General features: G+C 32.6%; 1 protein-coding gene across 1 annotated transcript in view; it reads left to right on the forward strand.

The window, feature by feature from the left end:
• The window catches only part of LOC134706344 (uncharacterized), a 62,583-nt gene that overhangs the window by 22,879 nt on the left and 11,819 nt on the right, over positions 1–27,885 (forward strand). The gene's annotated exons all lie outside the window — the stretch shown is intronic.

The following is a 27,885-nucleotide window of genomic DNA, read 5'->3' on the forward strand; positions in this document are numbered from 1 at the left end:
TAATACATGGCATCCAGCCCGTATCTCCATATAATGATAAATTTGGGGTATATTTACCAACACCCATAAAAAATCTCATGGCTCTATTTTTAATTGCATTAATACATGTAAACTCCCTAGCTCCCCATATTGAGGCACCATATTCAATAACTGACATAACCAGTGTATCAAAAAGTTTTGTAAAAATTGAAAACTCAAAACCACCATTAGCTTTACTTTTGGCAATTAACAAACCTAATGCCCTACTGGCAGACTTAGCAACAGCTTTTGCCATATCTATATAATTCAAATATTCATTTAACACTAGTCCCAGATATGTATATTTTTCTACAATATCTAAGCTATTATCATTAAACATAAATTGAAACTTTGTTCTTTGTACTGACTGGGGTCTAAAATGAACAATTTTTGACTTGCTTAAATTTACAACAAGATCATTAGTGTTACACCATTGACTTAAAATGTCTAATATTTTTTGTAAATCTTTTTCATTATCACACATAAATACAATGTCATCTGCATATACAAGTACAGAAACAATATCATCATCAAGTTTTATGCCAACATTTAACCTCTTGACCTCATCAATAAGATCATTAATAAAAATATTGAACAAAAGAGGTGATAAAATGCACCCTTGCTTTAATCCTGACTTTACATTGAACCATTCTGTCATATGGCCATTTATTTTAACACATGACTGTACATTATTATAAATAGCATGTAATGCTTTTAACATTTTCGAACTTATACCTAATGACTCAAGTTTGGTGAACAATAAGCCTCTATTAACCCAGTCATAGGCTTTTTTAAAAGTCTATAAATGCACAAAAAGTTGAAAGCTTTTTTAATTTTCTGCTTTCAATGATAGTTGTTAATGTATACAAATGGTCAATAGTGCTACGGTCTTTTCTAAAACCATTCTGTTCATCATTTAAACAATCTAAATCATCAAGCTTACTTGTAAGTCTAGCATTAAGTACTCCACAATAAAGTTTATATGATGAAGGGGCTAAAGTTATTCCCCTATATGACATAGGATCATGTGGGTCAGAAGTGGACGACTTTGGAATTGGCGTTATCATACCCTTACTCCACAAAGATGGAATTTTACCAGAATCATAACAAATATTAAAAATACGTGTCAATGCATTCAAAGCAGTATTATTTTTAAACAATTCAACTTGAATATCATCTAACCCAGGTGATTTGCCATTTTTAGACAAATTCAAAACTTTATAAACTTCATCTATTGAAATTACATTATCTAAAAATTCATCAAAAATAACCTGGTTTGAATTTAAGCTAATACTACTATGATTTTGGTTTAACATATCACAAAAACTATTCTTCCATGTATCTATTACTACATTTTGATTGTTACATAAGGAACCATCACTTAATTTTACTTCCATTGGTATATTGTTTTGACGTTCATTTCCCACACCAATTTTGCCGATCTTTCGCCAGAATTCTTTTGGGTTGCTGGCAGTGTTCATCAATTCTTCCTGCGACGAAAACCAATATTGACGTTTGGCTTTCTGGACACTTTTGTCAAACAGTTTTCTTTTTTCTACATATAAATGGCGTAAATTTTTACTGGTATTTCCTTTACATTTAGTCCAGACTTTTTCTGCTTTACAAACATCGTTCCATAAAGTGCCTAAGTTGTCAGTCCACCATGGCTTCTGACATCGCCTAGGCTTATTGTTATTACTATTATATAAAACAGTTTTACATGGTAATTTCTGTGACATCTCAGACTTCATCACTGTTACAAAGCTATCATACATGTCATCAATGGCAAATTGTGTCGTTTCACTATGTTCTAAGTAAGAAATAATATTATCAATACTAGTTATGAGAGTGGGGTCACAAAGCCAGTCCTGTGGAATATTATCAGCGCTATATTTAACTTTTCTCACAGGCTCATGATCATTTAAACTAATATTATCAACAAAGTTAAAATTCAAGCTCATAGACCAAGTTAAAACTGAGTGATCTGGAACAATCCTACGCAGGTCAAATTTATCCACCATACCAATGTTCTTAATTAGCTCAGTAGTTCTATGTACTGTGAAGTCACTGAAAGATTTTAATTGTTCATATGGTAGCACACAGTAGTCAACCACACTTGAGCCTCTGGTTGATATGAAAGTATAGTCATTATGAAGCGAGTTACGACCATTCAATATACAACAGTTCACATCAATAAGGAAGTCGCAAAAGACACTGCCATACGAATTGTACTGAAAGTCAACGATGTTCCGCTCCGGTAATTGATCTACTCCCTCTATAAAGTCAGAGAAGTCAGAACAGCGGCTATTCCAATCTCCACAAATATAAAATGCATGACCATTTGGTATCGTATAAATATGTGTCATAAGTGTCTCCATAAAATCATGGACGTTAACAGCTCGTGTTGAATTCTCAGGTGGCAAATACACTGCACAAACATAGAATATATTCGACAAGCATAGTTTATCCTGTAGTTTTACCCATAAAATTCCATCTGTGACATCATTCACAATTTCAATATTAAAGACATCTACAATTTCTTGGCGTATAAGAAATCCAACACCACCTGATCCACACTTCGCACGTATATGAATATTCTTACGGTTATGGCCGTACCATTTATAGCCTTTTATATTTATACTATTAGAATTTATTAAATGTGTTTCACCAATGCCCAATATATCCACATCAAGAGAATTAATACAGGCCACTAAAAGATTATATTTATCACTTTTAAAATCATCATTCCAACCGTTTACATTCCAAAATCCGCATAAAACCTAACTACGACCACGGTATCCACGATTACTTTTATTTCCTCTTCCCCGTTTATTATATCCTCCTCTATTCATGCCGTTTGATTCCCTATTGATTTCCTCATTTTCTGGAATACGGGTTATATCACGTGACTGACTATTTGCACTATCAACATTTTTGTTATGACCATATTTTCGGGATTTAAATTGAACACGACTACCTTTCACTTCAAGATTATCATTACCAATAGCATTCACAATATTGCGAAGATTACTATTTAATATACGTTGGGCCAATGGAATAGAATTTTCCACAAACACATCCTTATAATTTCTAGAATTTTTTAATTCCCTTTTTTTATCCATCACTTTTCGCTTATCAGATGTAGAAGATAGGGATGCGATAATAACGCCACTTTTTCCCTCTCTAAATGACTTCTTGCGTTCCGCTGAAACAACTTTTACATCTTTTAAATGAAGCCCATCACGGATTAGACCATTAATTTTGTTTTCTATGTTTTCATTAGATGATTCTGGTATATTCCTAATTACAATACGGCACTTTTCACTGTTATCTATATCCCTATTAGCCGAAGCTTGTTTAACTATATCCGCGTATGATTTTTCCATACATTCAACTTTTTCGGTGACACCTTTAATTTCCGTCTGAAACTGTTTTTGAACCTTTTGAATTTCAATGGTAACTTTCTTGTCAATCATACTTGCTATTTGATTAGGTATATTATTTTCGAAATCATCAATGCGTTTTGTAATCATCTCACAAAAATTGTTCATTGATGAGTCTTTTGTACACGAAACGCGCGTCTGGCGTATACACAAAATTTAGGCCTGGTATATATGATGAGTTTATTTTCTACTACTGGGTCGATGCCACTGCTGGTGAAGATTTGTTTCCCCGAGGGTATCACAAGCCCAGTAGTCAGCACTTTTTGTGCTGACATGAATTATCATTGATATGGTTATATTTATAAATTATATGTTAACAAAATTTCGATTTTTTGAAATACTAAGATTCGAGCGTCACTGTTGAGTCTTGTGTAGACGAAACGCTCGTCTGGCGCATATACAAAATTTAGTCCTGGTATCTACGATGAGTTTATGTGAATGATAAAAATCAATCGTAAAATGCATCTTTTCCCGATATATTTGACGTCGCGAAAGTATCGTATGACTCGCGATACAACAGGTGTGTTTTAGACTATGCTTTGCATTTGCGATTAAAAATCATTAAGATTGCACTTTGTTTTGCATTTGCGATTAAAAATCATTAAGTTTGCACTCTGCTTTCTATTACATTTGCGGCAACCATTTTGGGTAAGCACAGATATATTTCACTTATTTATTTATCTACATGTATTTTTTTTCTATTTACAAGTAACCAATTCCGTTAGTCTAAGCCCTCTGCACACCATGCACTAAGAAGCTGGAAGACCTTTCTGATACGCACAAGCACTTGACTAATCAACAAAAACGATAAGATGTAAAAACTAAAAAGATCTGAAGAGTAAAAGAGCTTATTTCCTGGTTTCTGGTATTCTCGGAATAGTTCAATCATATAATCTGTTTTTAATTATTTTTGTCTAATTCCGCGTACAACTGTTTGTGTATTAAGCCTTTTAAGTTCAAAAACAAAATGCTATTCACTCTGTAATATTCCCAAATAAGCTTCATGTATTTGTCTGATAGAGTGATTACGGAATTCAATACGAAATTATATAATACAAATTTTTTTCCCTATAAAATCTATAAATTAATTCACGCGTGCGTCAAACAATTTAATACCAAAAAGAGCAATTGTAATGCGCCCGTTTTAGATCTGTTTAAAATGTTCCATGGAGTATGACATTTTAAAGGCATACGATACAGTTTTGAACCCGAATTTACATTTTGATAAAAAATTTCATAAAGACTATTTTTTACCTGATTAAATCAAACATATAATCAAAGTATACCTTCATTTGCTACTTTTTGAGTAAAATGAGGTCGAAACTTTGTATATATGCTCAAAATTCGGATTTGTGGCCATAGGTTCCTTTTCGAAGGAAAGACATAACTTTTTTGTTTTAAAAGACAAACACAAATTGTTTTTTTGTTAAATAATTTGTAATTTCTTTATTTTATAAATATCCTAAATTTCATACATTTTTTATTCAGAAATAACTTGTGTTTATCAAATGTTCATGAATGTAGAAAAATACACAATTTTTTGGCTGTATATTTATCAAAAAATTGTACTATTTATATTTTCATGAAAATTGGTACACACAATATTCTCGCATAATCAAACCAAATGGCATTTTAAAAAAGAGGGGTCCATGAACTCGTTTTCAAGTTAAATAAGTTTGAAAGATAAAAATCAGTCGAAAACTGAATCTTTTCCCGAAAAGTTATAGTTTCACGTCGCGAAAATAAAAATTTACGTTAGCAACGTCGTTACCTCCCCTGTAACTGTATTCACTAATTTTTAATATTGTTTTTTAATGTGTTTGTTGAAGAGCATAATATAGCAACCCAACGATTAAAAATTCCAAGACACAACTTAACTTAAAAGTTGACATACCGCCTTCAACAGTACATATACTTAAAATTCTTACCATATTATGACCCCAAGTTTTCAAAATTATTGAAATTAATTTAACAGAGACCATTTTAAGCATCAACGCAAAATTCTCCAAATAACAAAAACAAATCAGATTGCCCATAACGAAGATAACCTTGGACATAATATAGCCGAGTTGAGCTAGTTATAGACCTTTTGGAAACTATCTCTTTTGCTGAGGTAACTCAATTTTTACTTGTAATATACAGTATCTCGTGTTTCGTAGAATATAGTACACAATCCATTGATACTGAGTTAGTAAATAGGACAAACAAATAGGTGTTCAGTGGTACTCAGTCACACTTTTCACGGAGTTAAAAAAAAAATACCAAAAGATCAGTGTGTATGTAACAAACAGTAAACCCCATAATTATTATCACAGAGCAACATCATTACAGTAAACAAGGTCAAGCAGTAATCCTGGTACCTTTGATAACTATCAAGGAAAGTTTCAATAAAATTCTCAGTCACTTTATCAAATAGCTCATTGATAGAAACATTTTATTGTCTTGGTGTCTAATATAAGTAGCGCATTTTACTCTTATTCTATACTGATTTGATATATATTATTCTGAAAATTCTAAAAAGGCGCCATGTTAATACACTTTAAAGAATAATTAATGGATTATTTTGTTTTGGCAATAAATGGTACAATCGTCCTGTTTCTACAAATTCCTAGAGGATACAATCATAATGACCTCTACACATTGTGTTCTTCCTCTCGTTGGGTATTGGAAATTTCAGGTAAATGGCTTCAACATTTTATAACTTCAATATTTAATAACCACTACTATTGTTCATTGTGTCTATAAACGGATAGACGGGATTCCAGTGAAAACTTGTTGTACACATTTCTTCACCAGCATAGACTTCTCACTTTATTCACTTGTGTATCTTTTTTACATTCAGAATTGTATGTTTTTTATTTACATTTTAATAGATCATTATAAATAAGATCGGTTGTTGTAGAATTTCCAGCTCGATGTTGAAGGTCTAATTCATTTGAATTAATAAATATGTTTAATTAATATTACTTGGAACAAATGTTTTCTCTTATCAACTTTTTGCACTTGCTTATTCAAACTATGTGCCAATAATTCACTGTTGGAAAAAAGGTTGATATGGAACTAAATCCGGATGAACACCATTTTATATAGACTATCTTATGTATATTGTCTTCCTGCGATTAAAAAGCCGGTAACCTTCAACCAGTTCCATATTTAAGGTCTGAATAAATGAATGTAATATTATTGTTGAGATTTTTTATTTGGCAAACATTAATATTTTCTTTTATCTTTTACTCTTACTTATTCTTTTATATGCCAATAATTCACTGTTGAAAAAAATATTTATATGCAACTGAATCCGGATATTGTGATTTTAGAACGAAGAAAATATTGTACCCAAATGGTGATTCTGAATAACTTGGCATGTGTTAATATCAATATCTAATGCCATAAAAGTCACTAGAATTATTTCGTGCCTTAAAGGTCATTGGAGTTATATCGTGACTTAAAGGTCACTGGAGTTATCTCGTGCATTAAACGTCACTAAAAGTATCATGATTTATATATGAAGCGCTTAATTACTGACACGAATGCGCCAATAATAACACAATGTACTATAGCATATCTTTCCATTGAATGTAAATAAATAAAGGAGACGTGGTATAATGTCAATGAGATGGCAGTTAAGAAGAAAAAATAAGTTTTTAAAATACTAAGACCTTTAAGATTCTTATACCGTTGAAGTATTTCACGTCAGTAGTGCGATGACATACAATAATTAAGTATGATAATAATTTGCCAATCTAGTTTTACCATGGAGAAACACAGTGTTGTTAAAATGCCGCAAGAAGAGATGAGCTTCAATTTAAAAACAGACTGCAACTAAGAACAAAGAGTCTTTTGAATTTCGGTTTAATAGTGCCCTATATGAGATTTTGATTCTGACTGAGAAACAATTTGGTTATTATTTCAAAATAATTTTAATTTCAAGTCATTTATACTATAGCTGAAGCTGAAACTTATTAACCGTTAATTAGCTTTCAATAATCGTCGGTAGTAAAAATTTGACAGCAGGTTAATTGAATTGAAAACAATTTAGTGGATTTTTTCTAAAAAGCTGAAACATTTAATATCTATAATACTGAGTAAGCTGGGTCCATGTATTTTTTTTTTTGTATATTTTTTTATGTATTGGTGTAAAATTATTGTCATGTGTGTTTTCTCGTTACAAACATACATCGGGACTGTTGCTATGTGGTTCAAATAAAAGCAATACCCTGACAGAACTATGATTACTTAAGGGATTTATATAATTTATCAATTTTTCTGTATTGAATTGTAATCTCAGTTTTATATATTTGCATTAAAAGTACCTGAGCAAATGAAATGACTTCAGTATCCGATTTGTTTTACAAAAATATATACTATAGCTGTTTGTTCGTATGGTGTTAACTGTCAGACAAATACACTTTAGAATCGACCATTTGACTGAAACAAATAAAAAGCTTTCCATTTAATGTGTGAAAGAGAAGAGTTAAGAAAGTATGATTATCTTGTCAACAGATTAGATACCTCGAGAAGTTAGCTGTCCTTATATCTGAGATTTCTGTACGATACAGTATTATTTATCTTATAGCTGCTTATTAGTTGTTGCATTGTGTGAGATAAGGGGTCTGAAATAGTGTTATTATATAATCCTCTGTGCTTCATTGTTTATTATAAGTTATCATGACTATAAATCAGAATACTTACAAAACTACCTTGTAAAAATCAGATACTTGGTCAGATGTCTATATTATTATAGTTATCAAAGGTACCAGGACTATAATTTAGTACGCCAGACGCGCGTTTCGTCCACATAAGACCCATCAGTGACGCTCTTACCGAAATAGTTACAAACCAAACAAACACAAAGCTGAAGAGCACTGAGAATTCAAAATTCCAAAAAGTTGTGCCAAATACGGATAAGGTAATCTATGCCTGGGATAAGAAATCCTTAGTTTTTCGAAAAATTCAAAGTTTTGTAAACAGGAAGTTTATAAAAATGACCACATAATTGATATTCATGTCAACACCGAAGTGCTGACTACTGGGCTGGTGATACCCTCGGGGACGAAACGTCCACCAGCAGAGGCATCGACCCAGTGGTGTAAATAGTTATCAAAGGTACCAGGACTATAATTTAGTACGCCAGACGCGCGTTTCGTCCACATAAGACCCATCAGTGACGCTCATATCGAAATAGTTACAAACCAAACAAACACAAAGCTGAAGAGCACAGAGGATTCAAAATTCCAAAAAATTGTGCCAAATACCGCTAAGGTAATCTATGCCTGGGATAAGAAATCCTTAGTTTTTCGAAAAATTCAAAGTTTTGTAAACAGGAAATTTATAAAAATGACCACATAATTGATATTCATGTCAACACCGAAGTGCTGACCACTGGGCTGGTGATACCCTCGGGGACGAAACGTCCACCAGCAGAGGCATCGACCCAGTGGTGTAAATAGTTATCAAAGGTACCAGGACTATAATTTAGTACGCCAGACGCGCGTTTCGTCCACATAAGACCCATCAGTGACGCTCATATCGAAATAGTTACAAACCAAACAAACACAAAGCTGAAGAGCACTGAGGATTCAAAATTCCAAAAAGTTGTGCCAAATACGGCTAAGGTAATCTATGCCTGGGATAAGAAATCCTTAGTTTTTCGAAAAATTCAAAGTTTTGTAAATAGGAAATTTATAAAAATGACCACATAGTTGATATTCATGTCAACACCGAAGTGCTGACTACTGGGCTGGTGATACCCTCGGGGACGAAACGTCCACCAGCAGAGGCATCGACCCAGTGGTATAAATAGCTATCAAAGGTACCAGGACTATAATTTAGTACGCCAGACGCGCGTTTCGTCCACATAAGACCCATCAGTGACGCTCATATCGAAATAGTTACAAACCAAACAAACACAAAGCTGAAGAGCACTGAGGATTCAAAATTCCAAAAAGTTGTGCCAAATACGGCTAAGGTAATCTATGCCTGGGATAAGAAATCCTTAGTTTTTCGAAAAATTCAAAGTTTTGTAAACAGGAAGTTTATAAAAATGACCACATAATTGATATTCATGTCAACACCGAAGTGCTGACTACTGGGCTGGTGATACCCTCGGGGACGAAACGTCCACCAGCAGAGGCATCGACCCAGTGGTGTAAATAGTTATCAAAGGTACCAGGACTATAATTTAGTACGCCAGACGCGCGTTTCGTCCACATAAGACCCATCAGTGACGCTCATATCGAAATAGTTACAAACCAAACAAACACAAAGCTGAAGAGCACAGAGGATTCAAAATTCCAAAAAGTTGTGCCAAATACGGCTAAGGTAATCTATGCCTGGGATAAGAAATCCTTAGTTTTTCGAAAAATTCAAAGTTTTGTTAACAGGAAATTTATAAAAATGACCACATAATTGATATTCATGTCAACACCGAAGTGCTGACTACTGGGCTGGTGATACCATCGGGGACGAAACGTCCACCAGCAGAGGCATCGACCCAGTGGTGTAAATAGTTATCAAAGGTACCAGGACTATAATTTAGTACGCCAGACGCGCGTTTCGTCCACATAAGACCCATCAGTGACGCTCATATCGAAATAGTTACAAACCAAACAAACACAAAGCTGAAGAGCACAGAGGATTCAAAATTCCAAAAAGTTGTGCCAAATACGGCTAAGGTAATCTATGCCTGGGATAAGAAATCCTTAGTTTTTCGAAAAATTCAAAGTTTTGTAAACAGGAAATTTATAAAAATGACCACATAATTGATATTCATGTCAAAACCGAAGTGCTGACTACTGGGCTGGTGATACCCTCGGGGACGAAACGTCCACCAGCAGAGGCATCGACCCAGTGGTGTAAATAGTTATCAAAGGTACCAGGACTATAATTTAGTACGCCAGACGCGCGTTTCGTCCACATAAGACCCATCAGTGACGCTCATATCGAAATAGTTACAAACCAAACAAACACAAAGCTGAAGAGCACAGAGGATTCAAAATTCCAAAAAGTTGTGCCAAATACGGCTAAGGTAATCTATGCCTGGGATAAGAAATCCTTAGTTTTTCGAAAAATTCAAAGTTTTGTAAACAGGAAATTTATAAAAATGACCACATAATTGATATTCATGTCAACACCGAAGTGCTGACTACTGGGCTGGTGATACCCTCGGGGACGAAACGTCCACCAGCAGAGGCATCGACCCAGTGGTATAAATAGTTATCAAAGGTACCAGGACTATAATTTAGTACGCCAGACGCGCGTTTCGTCCACATAAGACCCATCAGTGACGCTCATATCGAAATAGTTACAAACCTAACAAACACAAAGCTGAAGAGCACTGAGGATTCAAAATTCCAAAAAGTTGTGCCAAATACGGTTAAGGTAATCTATGCCTGGGATAAGAAATCCTTAGTTTTTCGAAAAATTCAAAGTTTTGTAAACAGGAAATTTATAAAAATGACCACATAATTGATATTCATGTCAACACCGAAGTGCTGACTACTGGGCTTATTAGATTTTATTATTATTATTATTATTAAAAAACATTGTAAAATACTATAAGCAACCCATGGCACATTTTTTTTAATGGTACATGTATGTATATTTTGTTTGATTTTAGAAAAATGTTTTACCAGGAGTGTAATAATTTTGCTGGGATGTGGTGATATTTTTACCAAATAATAAACCAATCGGATTTCAAGGTTCTTGCTTCATAAGAAAGAACGGCAGATATTTGATAGCATTGGAAAAATAATTACACTTCTTCTACGGTCAGGTTTAAAAGACAAATTAAAAGAGTTGGTATTACTTTGCTTCATAAAAAAGAATGGCCAACGTAGATACAAGTATCTTGTCTTAGGGAGGGACAAATCCTACTTTGTAAAGAATCACTCTGATTCAAACAAAAAAATCTCTGAAACCGATATTATCAAGATGCTTGATTTCTTGATTGACAATATATTTGTTACGTTTGGAGGACGTGTTTTTCAACAGACTGTCGGCATCCCAATGGGAACAAACTGTGCCCCTCTACTTGCTGACTTGTTTCTTTATTATTATGAGGCTGACTTCATGCAGGAACTTTTTAGGAAGAAAGATAATAAGTTAGCAATATCCTTTAACTCTACTTCCCGCTATATAGATGACGTTCTTTCACTAAACAATTCAAAATTTGGTAACTATGTGGAACGCATCTATCCCATCGAATTGGAGATAAAGGATACTACAGATACAGTTAATTCGGCTTCATATCTTGACTTATATCTAGAAATTGACAATGAGGGTTGGTTGAAGACAAAACTTTACGACAAAAGAGATGATTTCAGCTTTCCAATTGTGAACTTTCCATTTCTTAGTAGCAACATTCCAGCAGCACCTGCATACGGGGTATATATCTCCCAATTGATACGATATTCCCGTGCTTGCATTTCCTATCATGATTTTCTTGATAGAGGGTTACTGCTCACAAGGAAGCTATTAAACCAAGAGTTCCAAATGGTGAAGTTGAAATCATCCCTTCGTAAATTTTACGGACGCCATCACGAGTTGGTTGACCGTTATTGAATAACCGTTTCACAAATGATATCGGATATGTTCCTTACGTCGTAACTACAATCCCCTTCCCTTTCATGAATTTGACCTACCGAATTAGACTATTTACCGGATTTGTAATCACATAAGCAACACGACGGGTGCAGCATGTGGAGCAGGAGCTGCTTACCCTTCCGGAGCACCTGAGATCACCCCTAGATTTTGGTGGGGGTTCGTGTTGTTTATTCTTTAGTTTTCTATGCTGTGTCATGTGTACTATTGTTTTTCTGTTTGTCTTTTTCATTTTTAGCCATGGCGTTGTCAGTTTGTTTTAGATTTATGGGTTTAACTGTCCCTTTGGTATATTTCGTCCCTCTTTTATCAAAAGCTTGACATAGTATCGATCTGAAGACATTTTTTAGTCCTCTATTTGTCTCCTTTCTTTTGTTTTGTTGGTCCTATCCTATTGATGTGTACGGTATTAACCCATTACTCCTTTGTGCGGATCATTTATGTTGTCTACACATTCAATAACGTGATATTTACGTTTGGATTTTCAACTCCTTCAGAAAACAAAGAGATAAGGATAACCAACTGCAGTATCTTACAATTTTTTATATTGACCTAAACCTGACATTGAAATTAAAGAACAACAATTAAGCTTACTATTTGGCTGCAAGACATCTTAAGCTATAATCCTCAAGATATTATGTGTAGTGGTTTGAAGGGCAAATACGTTCAAATTACTAATATTTCTTTTTAAGTTTGGTTCACATTTGGTTCAAACAAAACTTAATGCCATGGATGCAATCTGTAAAGATTATCACTTTTGATAATGATGTATGCTTAAGTGGTGCTCAACAGGCATTACACTTTCGACCTCAATTAACCAATGAATTTTGCTATAATCAATTTACTTCGGGACTTTTCCTTAAGCTTTGTTCATAAATATTGACCAATCAAGAATTCTCATGTTATCTACAAATGTATTGCCCTCATCAATCTTGATGAGAAAAAAGGTCTTCCGGATTGTAGGCAGCCAACTTTGATTAATTACAATCTCTCTATCACCTTATGTAATACTAGTGATTTATCATGCAAACAACAGACAACGTTTACTGAATATAACATTTTATAGTATGTAAAGAATTTGCATTTTGTCTGCAGAAGAGTTGAGATAGAATTAAGGATTTGCATTGTCCTATTTTTTTCTAGAATTAACTGTATATATGATCAATGAGTTCGTGCATTCGTTTGTTATTTGATTATATTAAGCACGAAAAACGCTGAATTCAAGCCTGGATTTATCCTTTACAAGTACATTTAACCCAAAATAACTACATTATGTTAGTTTTCAATGTTCTTCGTCTAAATACTAAGAAATTCTATTAAGATTGGGCATTACGAACCTTCAAAATAAACCGGAGGTGAACCCGGAAAGAGTAAGCGGTTCCTATCCATCATTGACACCAGTTGTGTTAATCTTATTGCATTGTTCCTGTGCTTATTGTGCGAGTAATTTTCTACTCGCGGTGCCTTAACGAGGTTATCATATTATATATTAAATACTGTTGAAAAATTGTTTGTTTAACTCCATATGTGTGTTTTTTTGGTTTGGTTTTTCATCGTTTTGTTGCTGTCCTATCGACCCCATATACCATGTTATTCATATTGAAAACAACCATTAAAGTTAATCAATATGATTATGACGCAATCAAAATCAGTAAACAGCCGTAGTTCAACTGAGCTGGTAGAAGACAAATGTCAAAGCCAATACAGAAAAAAATCACGTATTGGCATTCTGCTTATCAATATTTTCAGTGTTTATTACTTTCTTATCACAGGTATAGATTGCCTTATCCATGTTCGGCAAAACGTTTTGGAGTATTGGGTCTCAATGCACTTCAACTTTATACTGTGATTTGTTTGGCTTTCTAACCATTTTGATCTGAGCATCACTGATGAGTCTTATGTTGACAAAACGCGCGTCTGGCGTATCAAATTATAAGCCTGGTACATTTGATAACTATATATTGGTTTTTTTACTTTGTTTTTATGTTTTTGTTTTATTTCTTTCCATAAGAGTTTTACATATGTTTCCTTGAACTTGGACTCACAGTACTTATCTATGTTTTCTTTTATAAAATGATCTGTTTCGAGGTGATTTTTACATTTTCTGTTTCTTGAGACTGAGGACTTGTTTACCCTTTTCAGTCATTATGAAGTGTTACAATTCATATTTAGACGCAGCACATAAGTAGTACTGCTATTGCATGAGAAATGCAGAAACACAAACAAAAATAAAATTATGAGCTGCATGTGCAAATGAAACAGCCACAAATTGACCAATTGACATAAGAACAAAAACGTCAGTAATACAGGTCACCCTGCTGCCTTCAATGATCAATAAAGTCAGTGAAATATGAACTCAAAACATTATAAATCCATCATACGCAATTACAACCTCAATATGCGTTCTTTGATGATAGACAAGTGTCCATGCCTTATGATATATGCTTCAAGTTGTCCCGAGTTTGAATCAATGAATCAAAAAGAAATAAACTAAAAATAAGGCCGATGACGTCAAACTCCTTATTGGGAAAAAAGTACTACTATGAGCAATAACGACCACCGACTCGATTCTTGATTCCGGCGTCAATACAGTTGCATATGAAGGAGTTTGGTAGATACTTAACCATTCTCATCTATTTCAATCAGTGAAGGGACAAAAAACAAAGAAACCCCTTAATAAAAGTCAGTTAATAGATAGACTTTAACAAAATTGGTACAATAGATAAGAATAATTGTCCAAGTGAAACAATTCTCATAAGTATACTTCAATAAGTTAATTATGTAATCAATCAATCAATCGTCTGATGTCGTTATACTTAATAAATTTGTGTTTATGCTATCTTTACCAACATTAACGGTACCGATTTTACTGCACCCATTTCAACAATCAATGTCTCTTCAGTGATGCTTGAGGCAAAGAATTGAATATATATTGCTATCCAATAATTGAAGATATTGCGTTCATTGTAATCTAAAACACATGTAAAATATAGCATGTTTCTCTTTGTCATAAAAATTCATGATATCAAATAAAATTAGTAGACTTGGCTATCTAAGTCCTTACTAGGGCCCCTTCTTTCATTTCCTTCACTCCTGGAAACTTGGTATCCTCTGACTTAAGAAGGATTTCCTTCTTGCAAGTCTGTTTCCTCATTACATCAGATATTCACATTGCTTTCATGTAGTAAATGCTGCAGTTTTTGTATTTAAATAAAGTCTCATTCCTTTTTAGTTTGAAAGTTTATGAAATAATAATCAGAGGTATCACAAAAACTGAAAAATGAAAAACATTGCATTAAACACAATATAATCAATTTGGCCTTAGGGATTTGTATACATGTACAATGACATATTCAGTGTTATATCTATGTAAGAAATTAACAGAATTGTAACAACTGTACCTCGATTTTATTGAAGAAAATCTGTTCGATAAGATTATGCTGACGTATCATATAAAGTGTTAAATGAAGACACATTTCCACAATAGCAAACAAGAATTCCTAGGGATTTACAACACTCATGAGATATAAGTATATAATATTGTTGTTTACGTTACCATTGTCACAAAGATTGATGGGGAAGTTCTGAATGCCTGTTAAAAAACTATTCAGCAGAAGAGAACTTACTTAATATTTTCTCGATGGTGACATAAATCTACCATTCTGGTTTTTTTTTAAGAATAATTACTTAAGTTGCAACTCCCTAGTTTCAATTATGTAATTTCAAAGATGATTAAAACTTGGCTTGGCCTGCGACATACTTTTAAATTATAGATTTGGATACTTTATTTAAAGAAGAATTCTTCGTGCGATATCAAACGTTGTCGTAATTAGATTGAAGATGATCCGATTGATGATCAGGAAAGAAAACAAATTGCTTGAACTTAGAATTGTAGACTTCATTTCCGTGTTTCAATTAAACGCATCTACTGCATTCCAGCATGGTCGAATTCTGTATGAACACAGAATGGCTTCTCATTGGAAACCCGAATTGATCCTGTTTGAATGTTCAAGGTTAACCTAATCCAATGGTCTTGATATGTTTTGGTGGTATTAGGTTTTCTCAATGGCAATAGTACTCATGACCTCCAGGTTGGCCAGCCGGCTGATACGTTATTGCGTGAGCATTTAACAGACTGTACTGCAACATACTCGGCGTTAAAATATTGTGTTTCCGTTCAAGTTAACTCACATCGATAAACTTTGTTACTGATTGTCATACTAATCAACCTAATTTGCTTTTATATAAGCATCGCTCTTAACTGGGTTATTTTGCCTGTAGTCAAAACTTATTTCCTGTCATCTTGTCTTGTACATGTCATACTTTACTGTTATTATCGATTTTCGTATGCATGTAATTGATACAAAATTAGTAAATGCAATAAATTTTACCTACAGCCTTAGTGTTAATTTGATTAACAATTTCCTTTATCGATTGTTGCATCTTCATTGTGAAGAGCGATGGTCAAATAATTATGATATAAATAATTAAACTTTCATTCCTAAGATTGACACGATTTTATGTGTAATATATCATCAATCCATTTCTTGGATCATCAAAATCGACAACAATTGTAGAAACAATATCTGTAAGAGTGATAATTGGAAACTAATCTAGAATCTAGTATTTTGTCACACTTCCACATTACTGATTACAAATGCTTTATTACTATTTCGTGTGTGAAGTTATCTTGTCTTTAACACCCAAGGCTGCGTAATTTCATTATAAAATAAAGTAAGTAGTGAATTCTGTCTAGAACAGTTAGGGATGTTATTTGTATTGCCGTAAAAAATTGGAAAAGATATCACTGTGTTTCAAAATATTAATCGATGCTTTGAAGGGGTGGTTTCATACGCATACTATATCGATAGAGAAGTAACCTGTCGCTAGAATTTTTCTATCAGTAAAACCATTCGATTTTTTCAATCTTTACACTTACCATCATGCTTTAATTGTTTGACGAATCACAAATTTTCGCCATTCCAAGTAACTTTTTTTAAAGTCATAAGAAACCTCAAATTAAAAAAAAATATGCATATGTTTTTTATAACAAAATGGATAGCTTTCATTATACAAATTATGTACATATACTTTTTTCTGCGGAAAATTCTTTTATTTGTCCACATTTAGAAGAAGTTTTTACTTTTAATTGCTTGCTTCCAGCAAGCAATTCGCCGACATATTTTCCGTATGCATAGTGACCCGAGAGTAAACCTTCTCGTAAAAATCCGGTGAACACAATCCGCATGGACCTGTAATTGAAATAACCAAATATCTGATTATACATGTTAAACACGTGATTAATACCCATGCTTTTTGTGATTTGTTTACTATAAGCGACAATCGGCTTCAAAACACGGCATTTAATGAGCAGCCATATTTGTTAAATCATAACAAACAGAGAGAAAAAAATTGACGATTATAGGATATATATTACGAAAATAATGATAAAATCGTGCACAGAGGACTAAGTTTATGATGTATACATGTATTGGTTGAAGAATTGGACAAACATTATTTTTCACCACTCACTCGTTCCATATGACTTTAATACTGCCAACAATTTGTCTTTGCAAGTTTTATATTTCGTTCAAAATTGAACTCGAATATTATTTTTACGTGCAAATCAAATAAAAATGTCGATAGTGAGTGATTTAAGTAAGGTCATTTCAGTCAAACATTGACAAAATAATAAGACAAAATATTGAGGGATGCTGCATATAATCATACGAAAACGTCATATCAATTCCTGGGTTAGTTATATAAGCTTTGGATTTCAAATATTTTGGCCACGAGCATCACTGAAGAGACATGTATTGTCGAAATGCGCATCTGGTGCAGAAAAGTTTGTACCGTTAATTTTATTGACCTATAATAGTTTACTTTTACAAATTGTTACTTTGATGAGAGAGTTGTCTCATTGGCACTCATACCCCATCTTCTTCTATCTATTATATTTTTTGGAAACAATGGCTTCATGGTGCTAGATATTTAGTAACACTGACTATTTTGTGTTGTATCTTTTATAACAATGGCTGCATGGAGTTGTATCAATGACCCATGATGCTATATCTTTTTGTAACAATGGATACACGGCATTGTATCACATGTATCAAAGTCCATTTTTTTTATTTCGTGTATAAAGAGTTTCAAAACAACTTTTAATTTGTTTGAGAATTTACGAAACGATGAGAAATGTAAGGGAAATCAGCATCGCGTTCAAATGCAACATTATAGGTGTTTATAATTTAATAACGACCTTTACTATTGTAGTGTTTATGCTATCTTTACCAACATTAACGGTACCGATTTTACTGCACCCATTTCAACAATCAATGTCTCTTCAGTGATGCTTGAGGCAAAGAATTGAATATATATTGCTATCCAATAATTGAAGATATTGCGTTCATTGTAATCTAAAACACATGTAAAATATAGCATGTTTCTCTTTGTCATAAAAATTCATGATATCAAATAAAATTAGTAGACTTGGCTATCTAAGTCCTTACTAGGGCCCCTTCTTTCATTTCCTTCACTCCTGGAAACTTGGTATCCTCTGACTTAAGAAGGATTTCCTTCTTGCAAGTCTGTTTCCTCATTACATCAGATATTCACATTGCTTTCATGTAGTAAATGCTGCAGTTTTTGTATTTAAATAAAGTCTCATTCCTTTTTAGTTTGAAAGTTTATGAAATAATAATCAGAGGTATCACAAAAACTGAAAAATGAAAAACATTGCATTAAACACAATATAATCAATTTGGCCTTAGGGATTTGTATACATGTACAATGACATATTCAGTGTTATATCTATGTAAGAAATTAACAGAATTGTAACAACTGTACCTCGATTTTATTGAAGAAAATCTGTTCGATAAGATTATGCTGACGTATCATATAAAGTGTTAAATGAAGACACATTTCCACAATAGCAAACAAGAATTCCTAGGGATTTACAACACTCATGAGATATAAGTATATAATATTGTTGTTTACGTTACCATTGTCACAAAGATTGATGGGGAAGTTCTGAATGCCTGTTAAAAAACTATTCAGCAGAAGAGAACTTACTTAATATTTTCTCGATGGTGACATAAATCTACCATTCTGGTTTTTTTTTAAGAATAATTACTTAAGTTGCAACTCCCTAGTTTCAATTATGTAATTTCAAAGATGATTAAAACTTGGCTTGGCCTGCGACATACTTTTAAATTATAGATTTGGATACTTTATTTAAAGAAGAATTCTTCGTGCGATATCAAACGTTGTCGTAATTAGATTGAAGATGATCCGATTGATGATCAGGAAAGAAAACAAATTGCTTGAACTTAGAATTGTAGACTTCATTTCCGTGTTTCAATTAAACGCATCTACTGCATTCCAGCATGGTCGAATTCTGTATGAACACAGAATGGCTTCTCATTGGAAACCCGAATTGATCCTGTTTGAATGTTCAAGGTTAACCTAATCCAATGGTCTTGATATGTTTTGGTGGTATTAGGTTTTCTCAATGGCAATAGTACTCATGACCTCCAGGTTGGCCAGCCGGCTGATACGTTATTGCGTGAGCATTTAACAGACTGTACTGCAACATACTCGGCGTTAAAATATTGTGTTTCCGTTCAAGTTAACTCACATCGATAAACTTTGTTACTGATTGTCATACTAATCAACCTAATTTGCTTTTATATAAGCATCGCTCTTAACTGGGTTATTTTGCCTGTAGTCAAAACTTATTTCCTGTCATCTTGTCTTGTACATGTCATACTTTACTGTTATTATCGATTTTCGTATGCATGTAATTGATACAAAATTAGTAAATGCAATAAATTTTACCTACAGCCTTAGTGTTAATTTGATTAACAATTTCCTTTATCGATTGTTGCATCTTCATTGTGAAGAGCGATGGTCAAATAATTATGATATAAATAATTAAACTTTCATTCCTAAGATTGACACGATTTTATGTGTAATATATCATCAATCCATTTCTTGGATCATCAAAATCGACAACAATTGTAGAAACAATATCTGTAAGAGTGATAATTGGAAACTAATCTAGAATCTAGTATTTTGTCACACTTCCACATTACTGATTACAAATGCTTTATTACTATTTCGTGTGTGAAGTTATCTTGTCTTTAACACCCAAGGCTGCGTAATTTCATTATAAAATAAAGTAAGTAGTGAATTCTGTCTAGAACAGTTAGGGATGTTATTTGTATTGCCGTAAAAAATTGGAAAAGATATCACTGTGTTTCAAAATATTAATCGATGCTTTGAAGGGGTGGTTTCATACGCATACTATATCGATAGAGAAGTAACCTGTCGCTAGAATTTTTCTATCAGTAAAACCATTCGATTTTTTCAATCTTTACACTTACCATCATGCTTTAATTGTTTGACGAATCACAAATTTTCGCCATTCCAAGTAACTTTTTTTAAAGTCATAAGAAACCTCAAATTAAAAAAAAATATGCATATGTTTTTTATAACAAAATGGATAGCTTTCATTATACAAATTATGTACATATACTTTTTTCTGCGGAAAATTCTTTTATTTGTCCACATTTAGAAGAAGTTTTTACTTTTAATTGCTTGCTTCCAGCAAGCAATTCGCCGACATATTTTCCGTATGCATAGTGACCCGAGAGTAAACCTTCTCGTAAAAATCCGGTGAACACAATCCGCATGGACCTGTAATTGAAATAACCAAATATCTGATTATACATGTTAAACACGTGATTAATACCCATGCTTTTTGTGATTTGTTTACTATAAGCGACAATCGGCTTCAAAACACGGCATTTAATGAGCAGCCATATTTGTTAAATCATAACAAACAGAGAGAAAAAAATTGACGATTATAGGATATATATTACGAAAATAATGATAAAATCGTGCACAGAGGACTAAGTTTATGATGTATACATGTATTGGTTGAAGAATTGGACAAACATTATTTTTCACCACTCACTCGTTCCATATGACTTTAATACTGCCAACAATTTGTCTTTGCAAGTTTTATATTTCGTTCAAAATTGAACTCGAATATTATTTTTACGTGCAAATCAAATAAAAATGTCGATAGTGAGTGATTTAAGTAAGGTCATTTCAGTCAAACATTGACAAAATAATAAGACAAAATATTGAGGGATGCTGCATATAATCATACGAAAACGTCATATCAATTCCTGGGTTAGTTATATAAGCTTTGGATTTCAAATATTTTGGCCACGAGCATCACTGAAGAGACATGTATTGTCGAAATGCGCATCTGGTGCAGAAAAGTTTGTACCGTTAATTTTATTGACCTATAATAGTTTACTTTTACAAATTGTTACTTTGATGAGAGAGTTGTCTCATTGGCACTCATACCCCATCTTCTTCTATCTATTATATTTTTTGGAAACAATGGCTTCATGGTGCTAGATATTTAGTAACACTGACTATTTTGTGTTGTATCTTTTATAACAATGGCTGCATGGAGTTGTATCAATGACCCATGATGCTATATCTTTTTGTAACAATGGATACACGGCATTGTATCACATGTATCAAAGTCCATTTTTTTTATTTCGTGTATAAAGAGTTTCAAAACAACTTTTAATTTGTTTGAGAATTTACGAAACGATGAGAAATGTAAGGGAAATCAGCATCGCGTTCAAATGCAACATTATAGGTGTTTATAATTTAATAACGACCTTTACTATTGTAGTAGTTAAATTGTATTTGTAGTAAACCGTGTACATACTAGAATAGCAAGTAGTGTACTTCTAATAGTAGTACAAGGTGACGTAATTACTAAGTCATATTTAGGTCACTAGATGATTTGATTGTGTTTATTCTTCCTAAGGGAATGAACACTTCGTTGGAATGGTCAATTCGCAGCGTTTACACTCTCAATACGACGTGTAACGATACACTACATGATAAATACGATTATTTTCTTTCTTTCAAAGCAAGGACAAGCATTGATGTATCATATTGAGCATATATTGATTACAGTGTGTTAAATATTTAAAACATATCGTTTCAGATGTGAGAAATTTTACTGATAATTGAATAGATAGATTTGTTCTTCATACAATCTAGATGATTCTTTTATACAATATATGAATGCATGCTTCTATGACATACATATATAGACAAAATACAGTTTAATTTTTAAGGAAATCTCTTTGCCAAAAAATAATTAAATATATAAAAAGAGTTCCAACTATATTCCAAATTTATATATTTGATGTGAGGGACAAAAAGTAAAATTACAAAAACCGAACTCAGAGGATTTTTTTTTTCAAACATTTTGATGTCAGTGTCAAAAAGTAAAATACCGAACACCGAGGAAAAAAATGTTTTGTTTTAATAGACACAGTCTTGTCATTGCATTGTATTTTTATGCACATCCTGGGACCAATATATAAGTGTTCGCATTATATATTTGTCCCAGGTACTGGAATTTTCTTGAGAGTTTATACACAGAAGGACCTATTGTGTGATTTTTAAAACAGCAATTGCATATATCATTGATTCATTTCTTATGCGTAACCGCATCAGATAACCAACAATACAGGGGTTTTCACTATAATCCGTTTCGTTTTTCAGAAATAGGAACTCTTAAAAGAATGTTGAGATTCAGTTTTGTTCTCCACATTATAGAAGATGGTAAAATAAACAACCTGAAACTGAATCACATTTGAAACTGAAAAAAGGGTGTCGAGATCCGTGTTGCAACTTCACACACACATATATATATATATATATATCGACTCTTTCAGAATTCAAGAGTCTATCCTTAATTGAGGTAAACTATATGGCCTTCCAAATACCGTTTCGATTATTAGCGTCTAATATCACTAAAGAGATATTGATTGTCGAAATCCGGATATGGTGTACAAATGTTTGCACCTCATGTTGGTGGTATACTATCTTTTGGGCTTGTATTATTTGCCTTCGGGTTTATACGATCCGTTTAGACTGTTTCGACTTTCCAAAATTCAAGAGTCTATTCCCAATTATATGGCAGGGTCATCGGATACAATTTTCAATCAATCAGATTACCCTGTGAATGCAAGAATATTAAGCCATTCAACGTACTCGGGTATTTATAATTAGCCAATATGTTACAACTTGAACATGTCGTTACACAAATAGATAGTGTATAAAACGAACATATTTTAAGGCTATCGCCGAAACATACTTATCATTCCCGTTTCTTTTTTTCTATAATAGCGTCAAAATTTGGCTAAAATATTAATTTCTTTCATTTCATTTGAAAGATATAACTGTACACAAAAAGTATTGCAACACTTTGATTGAAAACAATATGAAATGACATTATTGTAGAATGAGTATATTTTGGGTTCTGCTAGATACTTTTGATCCGTTTATGGTTTAAAATTGAATTTGTGGTATTAACTTATTTTTCATTTTATATCAATGCTACTTGGTTTTGACATAACAGCTACACTGAAATAGTTATTTTCAAAAAAAATTGAAATTTGTGCAGGACCCATTTTTTCCAAAACATTGATTCTGCAAAATACAGATTTTTATGCGTTAAACTCATTCTGAACTTTTTGAATGTAATTCAAATTCAATTTTAAACCAAAAATGGATCCAAGGTATTTGGTAAAACACAAATTAGATACATTCTACAATCATGTCATTTTACACTGTTTTCAATGGAAGTATTGAAATACTTTTTCCAGGTGTATAATTTAAAAGATGTTTTGTCTGAATATTTCATTTGTACGTTCATTTCCACGACTATGAGGAAAATAAGTTTCATTAAATCATCATATGTAATGGTTTTGAACTTGTGTACGTTTAAGTTAAAAGTGTTTACACGTATTAGCTAGTTTGAAAACAAGTTACATACAATGGAGATTTCTCATCACTATTTAAGGGCAATTGAAAACGACGGAAGACGAACTTACATATATATAAAAAAAAAATAGTAATGAAAATCACAATAAATTACAATATCCCTATTAAGCTTGTGCAAACGGATTGATTGATGCTTGCATTACGCTGTCTGGCAAATGGCTTTATCGTGACGAGAGCTTATTTGTGACGGCTTCAATAACGGTGTTGACTGGTTCAATAGTGTAATAATTACGCATTATAGTGATACTGTGTATATCATCGTCTTTTACACTACGAAAATAACAACTTGAATGAGTACGGACACATATATTACTTTTATCAATGATTGAAACAAACGAAATCTTATTCTATTCTATTTTGTTATATATATATATCTCGAAGCTATTACCCTTTTATAGAAGAACTAATTGTTGGAAGTCATTAAGTAGAAATTAGCCCATAACAAGTAATACATTTACATTTAGGCCACAAAAATAAGTAAATCACTATTGTATCATCTTGATAAAAATACAAGGCAACTTTGATTTCTGTGGTTGTCTTTTTTAGAGAGTAACATATACTTTCTACATGTGTCGTGTCACTAATAGACCTTTTCAATATCTCTCGACACCTACAGTTGAGAACGACTACGACAGGTAAAATGTGAAGGGTCGTCTCAAAAATTAAAAAAAATATGATATCATTATTGATTTTGTTTCTTTCAATTGACAATGATAAAACTTTCCTACAGAGGTCAAATGGCATGGTTTTTTTTAATTTATTATAAAGAAAAAGAAAAGTCACATTTCATCTTTTAGACGTTTAGCTTCTAGCTGACCTGGTTGAATTTGGAAAACGAAAGAACAAATCATTTTTTATTGTAGTTGATATTTAATTAAACAATGATTATTTCGGTTGACAAGGGCGGCACATGTCTTAGTTTTGGCCTTGGATGCCTCCATAATGTACTCAATATATACTTTGTATCATTTCAATTCACCCAATTTGGTGTTCCACTTGCATTCTGCATTCACCAATCACTGCTTAAATGTTGTAACACTGAAACGAGGGGTCAATTATATTTTTTTCTAAATTTATCAAGGAAAAACTCGAACAAGATATCTTAAAGCGGAGAAGAAGAAAAAACGTGATATTTTCCTTCGACAACAAAAATCAATATGAAATTATCCCTCCAGAAATTGAATATGTACATCAACTAAGATGAAGATCGGTTGAAAACACCAAGTTGGTCGTGTTCACAAGTGTGATACAGACGGACGGCCCAGTATCCTTTTTCATTTTTGAAAAAAATCATAAAAGCTTTTACACTTACAAATTAAAATGTTATTGGCATGTGGCAAATATTTGGCGAAAGACTCACATAATCACAAAAGTGAAGAGAAAATGGGTTAGGATTCAGAATGATTGAAATATTTGTGTAATCAATTCAACATAAAATGTCGTGCAAATACATACGAAATAGGAATATTATATGACAGAGAGATATGTATGGTGGACGGATGCGGACGTTTCCCCTTTTCGTGTTTTCGGGTAAATCGAAAAAGCAAAATTTAGAAATTGAAAATCGGGAAATCGAGAAATAAAGAATTTGGAAATCGAGAAAAAAAGAAAGCAAAAACGCAAAATCGAAAATTCATTTCGCGTTTTCGTGTTTTCTATTTCGTGTTTTGGCGCTTTTGCTTGCTTGATTTATCTATTTCCCGATCTTATCTATTTCCCAATTTCTCGATGTCCAGATCTGATCTATTTTCCTATTTCTCGATTTCCCGATTTCCCGATTTCCCGATTTCCCGATTCCTAAGTTTCTCGATTTTGCTTTATCGATTTCTTGAATTCCCAATTTCGCGTTTGCAAAATGAAAGGAGAAGTCACGAAAACGCGAACAGGTGAAATAAATGGCCGCATCCGGGCACCCTAAATATATTTATTAATTTATTTGGTTGATATTTATTCTTAAACTATAAAGTCGAAACAGTATAAAACCGCCAATCCAATATGTTACGTAAGGATAATCATGATGTTTTTTGTCTTTGAGACGACCCATCCATTTTACCTGTAAACTGTAGGTGTCATTAGTCGGTGTCGAGAGATGTTGAAAAGGTCTAATATAAACACAAGGACCATTTGTAAGATTTCAAATAAGACAACTATTCATACTGGTCAATAGCTAGAGATAATAGTGATACCATATCCTACAGCAATGAAGTCCGGAAAGCTACAAAACAAAACGATATGAACAAATGTTAAAAAATTCAAGAAATGTTGAATATAGAATTGTTCCCTTAATTTTGATACAGTTCGTGAAAGATTATATAAGCTCTGGCTTGTATTGTTCTGTCAGCAGCAATAAATATGGTCTAGATGTAACTGAAAAGGCATCCTTACAATCAAAACATTCTTTTGTTTTTAATTAATATTCAAATACTGCATACATTTTATGTTTCAAATCCATGATATAATGAACTGTGGGCCAATATATAGGTTTTGTAATGTCTAATTATGTTCTCATGCACATTTAATTTAAAGAACTTCAAAGATTACACTATGCTAAACTAATGAGGTTGTTATAATGTACTTTTATGATAAAAGCAATGTTTTTGTGCTATTTTAGTGTTTTGGTAATTATTAGAATTTAAATAGTTGTAACTATCTCTTAGCATGTGTTACTGCAGTTATACGATGTTGTTTGTCCTAATTGAATTTTGATGACGCATGGAATAGTTTAAGTCAGAATTCAAAAATATAAATAAAAACTTGTATAATATACATTAACGGTTATCATATATCCACAGCACAACAGTATCTAAATTCTTATTTAATTATTAGTCTAGCTGTAAGCCTTCAAACTTCTTATTTAGGAGGGAGAAAAAAACTAAAGATCGCCGATAAAAGACGTCGATTTGAATGATATATCGTTTTTGCTCAGATATTGTTGCTCATGTTACATTTTTTACCAGAATATGAGATACATGACCTTTCTAAGTCAATTTACATGTAAATGGATGTTTGGTTCTGATACATTATTGTAGTAACAGTGACATCGCCAATATGATTTTCTATAATAAAGTGACTACACTATAACACATTGTTGTTACCTTGGAACTACTGCATTTCCAATCTACGTGTTGATATTTTATATATCAAAATCTAGAGTTCTAGTCAATGAATTTGGCAGTTATAGACATTTCAATGAAAGTACCGTAGCCGAGAGTTAAGTATAGAGTACGGACAATTTATTGAGTAAAAGACGAAAACATGGAGATTCAAAGAAATTGAAGTACCGTGCATAGTTAATAATAGTTCATATTTTTAAAAATTTCTGCCCTTGCCATTAAAAAAAATTATCTTATTTTCATTTTCCTAATTTTCCTATTTTTTTATAAATGAAGAAATGACTAAATGGTTCTTCCAAATTGTGTGCATGATTGATTATGTAAGAGGCTGATAGTTCTAGTCACTATAATCAAAATTAAGCTCATTTATACATGCCATTTATCATTTCTACTTGAATAATTAAGTCAACTTCCTGATAACACTTTGACAGTGATAAAACCAATGTCATTTCTTTTTCATATCTGAAAGAATTATCCATTGAAGCAAGGGAATAGTGAGGCATTTATAAGGATCTATAAATGTTATGTTCTTGTTTTGTTCATGCTTGGTTAAAGCTTCATAAAGTTTTATATGTATTGTCATTCGTTTCCTGGGAAACGCATATTACTCAGAAAATATGATGACGTATATTCTATACAGGAGCAGGCTTCTTAAATAATCATATCAATAACAGAAGAAAAAAAATTAGGCATTGAAATACAAAAAAAAATTTTTTTTAAAAAGTACAAGATGGATGTCAAAACAAAATGAGGAAATCTTGTCTTGAGTGGTCTGCTTATTAAATTCCTCTTAAAATGTCTAGATTATATTAATCAAAATG

Source organism: Mytilus trossulus, chromosome 2, assembly GCF_036588685.1.
Source record: "Mytilus trossulus isolate FHL-02 chromosome 2, PNRI_Mtr1.1.1.hap1, whole genome shotgun sequence".
In the NCBI taxonomy this organism is placed as follows: domain Eukaryota; kingdom Metazoa; phylum Mollusca; class Bivalvia; order Mytilida; family Mytilidae; genus Mytilus; species Mytilus trossulus.